Genomic DNA, 8,043 nt, shown 5'->3' with positions numbered 1-8,043 from the left:
TATAAATATAAGCTTCCTCGAGACACCTTGTTTGTTGGAATCAGACAAACAAACAGTACCCAGAAGTTTCTCAGTCTCCAACTATTACTTTCTGTTTTTAATAGTCAATGCTTTGATGAAGTGCCTCTCTGAGGGCCTAAGATATTCTACAAAATAATATTTAAAAACATTAAAAAAAAATATTATTTTTTTTAATATATATTTTTTGTTATATTTTTCATTAGTTTTACCAAAATAACTTTGTGTGTAATGCTGCCGTGATAAATGCTGCCGTGATGAAACGCCATATCATGGATTATCAAGGATCTGAAACAGTCTGGAGCTCAAAGGCTTTCTCTCTTGCCGGTTACACCACAAGGCGAGTTCCTTTCTACTTCCTGCTTCTTCACACACATGCTCTCCAGCACAGGTTAGCTCTGAGTGTTAGCGATGCTAATGTAAACACCGACCACATTACGTCCAAAGCAGTCGGGCATTGTTTCTGATAGCAGCGTTTCTGATTGGCCCGTGGGTCCACATTTCAGATGTTACGTCATATCGGACGCAAATCTGGATCAGCTCCGTCGTTCCCCGTTTTTAGAGATTTGGGTACGGAGGAAAAGAGAGAGGGGTTTATTCTCTGACGTTGCGTGAGTTCCCTGACGCACCGGGGACACATGTTGATGTGGAGAAGACATCAACAAGTGCATTTTGCATGATAGGTCCCCTTTAATATTTAATGCATTTTGAGAAGTCGGCAATCTTCCAATACCAGGTTTGAACAATTCCACGAAACGGCAAAACTACCAATAAAACCTCCGCCCTCCAGCTGCTGTTTGCACCACTTGTTGACACGTACAAAGATTGAAAGGCTTTATGTGTCACATGAACAATAACACAGCGTTGTTCTGGCACTGAATATCTGAAGACTCCTCCTACAATGCAACAAACAATATATATAAGATATAATACTGAAAAGCCATGACATAGTGCAAAGGGTTCAAGTTAGTTGCAGGGAAAATGTAAATACGCACCTTAAAAAGAACAATAAAACCCAGCTTGTTTGACACGGCCCCTTAATATATTATAAACATGTTGTTATGAGGACTAGAAGTTTGTTAAAAACAAACAGCTCGGTATATTTCAAGTAAGAAAACATGTTTTTAATTGCGTTTAGTAATTATTTCGCCCGGGGGTCTCCGAGTAATCCTTCACCAATTTAGTGACGAGTGAAGATTAGCCGCTTATCCAATTAGCTTCATGCTAACGCCCGCTGAGCCAATCAGGACCATCTGAGGACCACACTGAAGAGAGAGGCCTGCACACTGAGGGACGAGTTGTTTTGAGCAAACTGGTATATATTAAAGCCCGGTTTCCCTCGGTCCGGCATGAGGTGGAGGAAAGACGAGGTGTTTGAGGCGTGGATAACGTTATTACCGCTGCAGAGACCGCACACTGCGCCTGTTAGCTCGCTCGTTATCCTCACACAGGCTCTAAGAGGACAGGGGGTCCAAGGAGGGCAGGTTAGGAGTTTTAATATGTGGAGTACACACGACACAAACGCTTCAGGTTGCCCCAGACAACACACTTCAATAATGCGGTTTAGAGCGGCATGATTTGGAGAAACGTTACCTTAATTAATCTAAATGTGGTTCTTAAACTCGTACTTTTGCTCCAATATATTAAAGGTCGACAAGACTGGGATGTCACTGATATATATAAAGACGTAAATATACATGTATTCATATCAAACCGTACAGTTTGAACTGTTTTCTAGATATAGGTTAAAACACAGAGACATGTACATACAATGTTTTACCGACCGTTGCCAATGTATTTATACTTTTTAACGTTTGTTCTCTTATTTTTATTTGAACAGTCATTGTTGAACTCTTGTTGCTGCTCTGATACCTGAAGGTTTAACCCACATGTGTCAAACTCACGGCTCAGGGGCCAAATCAGGGCCGTGGTGGATTTAATTTCGGCCCGCAGGATAATTTCTAATTCCTATTAGATCTGGCCCGCCGGTATATTGCACCTTCACTCCATCCTGAGGGTCTCCTCCGCTCAGAGCCGGACCCCAAACATTGATGACCTGCTCCCGAGATGAGACGCCAAGTGTCTGAGCTAGCATCTCAGAGCAGCAACCTGAGTTCAATGGATGCTTCCTTCTGCACTTTCTCTCTCACGGCAACAGGGCATGTTTGTTTCTCTTTGAGGGGAATAGTTTAGTTGAAGCTGTTGTTGGCCTGTGGAGAAATGTACTCATAAGAAGTGACTCTGGAAAAGCTGCAGATAGAGCCATGAGAAATGAATGCAACTAGGCAATAATTTAAGCAATAATTTAAGCTTTGTTAGTTCCAGGTTTAATATGTGCAATAAGTTCATTTCAATAAGTTCTGCAATAAACATTGAACCAGTCCGGCCCTCCATTTTTTTTATTTTGGCCCGCTGTGTGTTTGAGTTTGACAGCCCTGCTTTATCTTATCTTATCTCATCTGCTAACTTCTGCAACGCACTGACTCTGACACACCAGTTAAGACCATTAGCATGATGTAATTCATTCATTACAGGACAGCCTGTGCCAAACACATAACGATAAGGCGTCTGTTCACTCACGGACCCCACAACATATGAGTGAACCAGCGGTAAAATGCCATTTCCTGCCTCCATTCTCTTCCAAGCACTGCCCCCTGCTGGACAGAAGCGGCGTCTACACTTAGGAACAATGCATCCACTTCTGAATTGAAGTGCATAAAGGGAAGCAGTGTCTTCTGGTCATGCTTCCTCCTCAAAGATTAATGTATCACAGATTTAAATCCGTGTTGAATCTGTGCCTTTCATGTCTCCCCCCCCCCCCCCCCCCCCCCGCGCGCCGCTTCGAGAGAGACTGAGGAGTCTTTCAGCGACGAGACACAGGTCAGACGTCTCGGAGAGAGTTATGACTATTTTATAACTTTTTCCTCACGAGGGTGAAGCTCGGGGTCCACGGAGTCACAGCTGGGTGGTCTGCAGAGCTGCACCTGACCCCTGACCTCTGAGCCGGGCGTGAACCTGGCTTTTGTTGAAGTGTCACCGGGCGCTGATTCACAACATTATGCTAAACAGTAAAAGAGAGGATCCATGGAAACGCGGCGCGAAGACAGCAGCTGACTTTTATTATAATACCAAATGAAATGTCGCTTATTGTGCTGCAATGGAGATGGAATGTTCTTTGGCTTTGTTGCGCCATCACTTTAGATTCATGTTAGGAAAGCAATTGGAAGCTCAATGTTTCTGATGTGACACGTTTGTCCAAGGGAGGGCAGAATTACACATGTGCTGATGTTGCTAAAACTGTCTTTATCCCTTCAGTGACTTCTCAGATGAAGGATGTGAAATCAGACTTTAGTTCCACCTGGAGTAAATCCACCAGCTACCCTGCAGTCTACAAAGTACTTCAGACTAGCTGCACCTCCACCAGCTACCCTGCAGTCTACAAAGTACTTCAGACTAGCTGCTCCTTCACCAGCTACCCTGCAGTCTACAAAGTACTTCAGACTAGCTGCACCTTCACCAGCTACCCTGCAGTCTACAAAGTACTTCAGACTAGCTGCTCCTTCACCAGCTACCCTGCAGTCTACAAAGTACTTCAGACTAGCTGCACCTCCACCAGCTTTGAGAACACTTTCATGATCAATCATTATAAAACACATCATATATATTATTCTGAAATGGACCAATCTGCACAACGACTACTTTCACTGTCTTTCACTATATTTAGATGAGAATACTTTTCTACTTTCACTGAGGAACATTTTGAATGAGGACTTTCACTGTGACAGAGTATTCCTACACTCTGGTACTTCTACTTTTACTCAAGTACAAGATCTGAGTACTTCTACTTTTACTCAAGAACAAGATCTGAGTACTTCTACTTTTACTCAAGTACAAGATCTGAGTACTTCGACTTTTACTCAAGTACAAGATCTGAGTACTTCTACTTTTACTCAAGTACAAGGTCTGAGTACTTCGACTTTTACTCAAGTACAAGATAGGAGTACTTTTACTCAAGTACAATATCTGAGTACTTCTACTTTTACTCAAGTACAAGATCTGAGTACTTCTACTTTTACTCAAGTACAAGATCTGAGTACTTCTACTTTTACTCAAGAACAAGACCTGAGTACTTCTACTTTTACTCAAGAACAAGACCTGAGTACTTCTACTTTTACTCAAGTACAAGATCTGAGTACTTCTACTTTTACTACAATATCTGAGTACTTCTACTTTTACTCAAGTACAAGATCTGAGTACTTCTACTTTTACTTAAGTACAAGATCTGAGTACTTCTACTTTTACTCAAGTACAAGATCTGAGTACTTCTACGTTTACTACAAGATCTGAGTACTTCTACTTTTACTACAAGATCTGAGTACTTCTACTTTTACTCAAGTACAAGATCTGAGTACTTCTACTTTTACTACAAGATCTGAGTACTTCTACTTTTACTACAAGATCTGAGTACTTCTACTTTTACTACAAGATCTGAGTACTTCTACTTTTACTACAAGATCTGAGTACTTCTACTTTTACTCAAGTACAAGATCTGAGTACTTCTACTTTTACTCAAGTACAAGATCTGAGTACTTCTACTTTTACTCAAGTACAATATCTGAGTACTTCTACTTTTACTACAAGATCTGAGTACTTCTACTTTTACTACAAGATCTGAGTACTTCTACTTTTACTACAAGATCTGAGTACTTCTACTTTTACTACAAGATCTGAGTACTTCTACTTTTACTCAAGTACAAGATCTGAGTACTTCTACTTTTACTCAAGTACAAGATCTGAGTACTTCTACTTTTACTCAAGTACCAGATCTGAGTACTTCTACTTTTACTCAAGTACAAGATCTGAGTACTTCTACTTTTACTCAAGTACAAGATCTGAGTACTTCTACTTTTACTCAAGTACAAGATCTGTGTACTTCTACTTTTACTCAAGTACAAGATCTGAGTACTTCTACTTTTACTCAAGTACAATATCTGAGTACTTCTACTTTTACTTAAGTACAAGATCTGAGTACTTCTACTTTTACTTAAGTACAAGATCTGAGTACTTCTACTTTTACTCAAGTACAAGACCTGACTACTTCTACTTTTACTCAAGTACAAGATCTGAGTACTTCTACTTTTACTCAAGTACAAGACCTGAGTACTTCTACTTTCACTCAAGTACAAGACCTGAGTACTTCTACTTTTACTCAAGTACAAGATCTGAGTACTTCTACTTTTACTCAAGTACAAGACCTGACTACTTCTACTTTTACTCAAGTACAAGACCTGAGTACTTCTACTTTTACTCAAGTACAAGATCTGAGTACTTCTACTTTTACTCAAGTACAAGATCTGAGTACTTCTACTTTTACTCAAGTACAAGATCTGAGTACTTCTACTTTTACTCAGGTACGAGATCTGAGTACTTCTACTTTTACTCAAGTACGAGATCTGAGTACTTCTACTTTTACTCAAGTACGAGATCTGAGTACTTCTACTTTTACTCAAGTACGAGATCTGAGTACTTCTACTTTTACTCAAGTACGAGATCTGAGTACTTCTACTTTTACTCAAGTACGAGATCTGAGTACTTCTACTTTTACTCAAGTACAAGATATGAGTACTTCTACTTTTACTCAAGTACAAGATCTGAGTACTTCTACTTTTACTCAGGTACAAGATCTGAGTACTTCCACTTTTACTCAAGTACAAGATCTGAGTACTTCTACTTTTACTCAAGTACAAGATCTGAGTACTTCTACTTTTACTCAAGTACAAGATCTGAGTACTTCTACTTTTACTCAAGTACAAGATCTTAGTACTTCTACTTTTACTCAAGTACAAGATCTGAGTACTTCTACTTTTACTCAAGTACAAGATCTGAGTACTTCTACTTTTACTCAAGAACAAGACCTGAGTACTTCTACTTTTACTCAAGAACAAGACCTGAGTACTTCTACTTTTACTCAAGTACAAGATCTGAGTACTTCTACTTTTACTACAATATCTGAGTACTTCTACTTTTACTCAAGTACAAGATCTGAGTACTTCTACTTTTACTTACAAGATCTGAGTACTTCTACTTTTACTCAAGTACAAGATCTGAGTACTTCTACTTTTACTCAAGTACAAGATCTGAGTACTTCTACTTTTACTCAAGTACCAGATCTGAGTACTTCTACTTTTACTCAAGTACAAGATCTGAGTACTTCTACTTTTACTCAAGTACAAGATCTGAGTACTTCTACTTTTACTCAAGTACAAGATCTGTGTACTTCTACTTTTACTCAAGTACAAGATCTGAGTACTTCTACTTTTACTTAAGTACAAGATCTGAGTACTTCTACTTTTACTCAAGTACAAGATCTGAGTACTTCTACTTTTACTACAAGATCTGAGTACTTCTACTACAAGATCTGAGTACTTCTACTACAAGATCTGAGTACTTCTACTTTTACTACAAGATCTGAGTACTTCTACTTTTACTACAAGATCTGAGTACTTCTACTTTTACTCAAGAACAAGACCTGAGTACTTCTCTGGAAAGTACCCAGAATGTTTCCGAATACTCTGATGTGAAGACCTTCACAACACAGGACAATAAAAACTCGCCCTCATCTTGTCAGGTTTCTCTGGAGGCATGTGCAAAGGGAAGCGGGTCCAGCACCCTGTAAACAAAAGATGAAATAAAAAACAATGTATTGGATCTATTGTGCGTGAGTGATTCTAACTCGAGGCCTATATCCCAGAATGCATTTAGTGGGGTGTTGTCCAGGGTTACATCTTGCACTTTGTTCATCACAAGTAAATCCAAGACCAACATAGGAGTCGACCATTCATAGTATGTATCTGCTTTTTAACACCATCAATAACTTTGACATGGGCTTCTGGTACGTAACATTTCAACATCGATTTTATAAATAAATGCATTTTAAAAGCAGATATTTTGACTTGACATAATTATGAAACAGCGCAGGTGCCACATTAATGATGTTCCTTAAAGCAATGACAGGGCCTATATTAGCATTATGCTAATTAGCGCATGTTCCCTGAACCAGAAGCAGCTACATTTAGCTTTTATTAATTAGGTAATATGTACACCTGTGCTTTTCAGCTGCGACATGGCCAATCATGTCCCGTGAAAAGGCTAATGGTTAGCTACTAAATAACTCACCCCTCATGACGACATCGTTTCAATGTGCTGCCGGCTGGTGAGCTAATTAGGCTAATTAAAACAGGTCCCGCTAAATGACGGACATGACGTCACAAGCCAGGAAAAGGCTAGTTCATTTTTTTTAAAACATATTCAGTTTTTCCACAAGGTTTTAGGAAATGTATCCTTCCTTCTGAGAGTTGGAAACTACGATATATCCTCATGATAGTGTCTGAATACGGTATGGAGATAGATGTGGCAGGTCGCTAACATTTACAACTTTCCATCAGGTGTTTCTTTTATTGTGGATCGAAAATGCATTTTGCAACTCGGTTTCAGTAGGTGTTTCGTTCCCTTCTAAATCTAGGGGTACAAAGGGAAGTAACAACGCACACAATAACTGGCCGAGAGGAAACTGAATGCTGAAGCCACAAAGTGAGGTTTTAATTAATAAAAAAGTAAAGAGGCTCACCAGCCAAATTGCAAAACAAACTTAATTAACTAAGGACAACTTTCTTTCAAAAGAAAGGGACTAACGTGAAACAATACACAAAGACACACTGGAGCACATCTCCTAACAATTAGCAGAACACAGAGACACTAGCACGTGACACAGGCTGCACACATGCAGCCAGAGGAGAAGGGGAGAACGACTGCAGCCTTCCTCGGGTCCTTTGGAGGCGCTGATTGGGGATTGGGAGCACCTGGGGAGAGGCTGCACCTGGAGACAATCAGAGGGAGAGAGAGACCCACACAAAAGCACACACACAAGCACCAACTGCGGCACGTAACAGCAGGCCTATCGCTTCAGCCCTGGAGCCTGTATATGAGGCATTGTGTTTTTGAAGTATAATTTAATATAAATGTAGA

The sequence above is a fragment of the Pseudochaenichthys georgianus genome, unplaced genomic scaffold (genome assembly GCF_902827115.2).
Source record: "Pseudochaenichthys georgianus unplaced genomic scaffold, fPseGeo1.2 scaffold_562_arrow_ctg1, whole genome shotgun sequence".
Lineage (NCBI taxonomy): Eukaryota > Metazoa > Chordata > Actinopteri > Perciformes > Channichthyidae > Pseudochaenichthys > Pseudochaenichthys georgianus.
This window is presented reverse-complemented; position numbering follows the sequence as displayed.